The following is a 281-nucleotide window of genomic DNA, read 5'->3' as shown; positions in this document are numbered from 1 at the left end:
AGTGGAGAGAACGATATCAATGCAAGGAAAATGGTAAACGTTTCAGATTCCAACTAGTTTTTGCAGACATGTGAAAACAAAATGTGTTGATAAACACTCTTAATGTAAAGAATAGCAAAGAACCTTCATTTATCTCTCAGCTGTGCCATATAATCCATTCATATTGAGGATGGACCCTAGAAATGAAAGTATTCATTTCTTCCATTTAATGTAAAGGATGAAGGAACTCAGTGAAGAGAAGCCCTGTCATGTAAAGATTATAGAAGAGCGTTTAGTATTCT

This window comes from Myotis davidii, unplaced genomic scaffold (genome assembly GCF_000327345.1).
Source record: "Myotis davidii unplaced genomic scaffold, ASM32734v1 scaffold3286, whole genome shotgun sequence".
Classification (NCBI taxonomy): domain Eukaryota; kingdom Metazoa; phylum Chordata; class Mammalia; order Chiroptera; family Vespertilionidae; genus Myotis; species Myotis davidii.
This window is presented reverse-complemented; position numbering follows the sequence as displayed.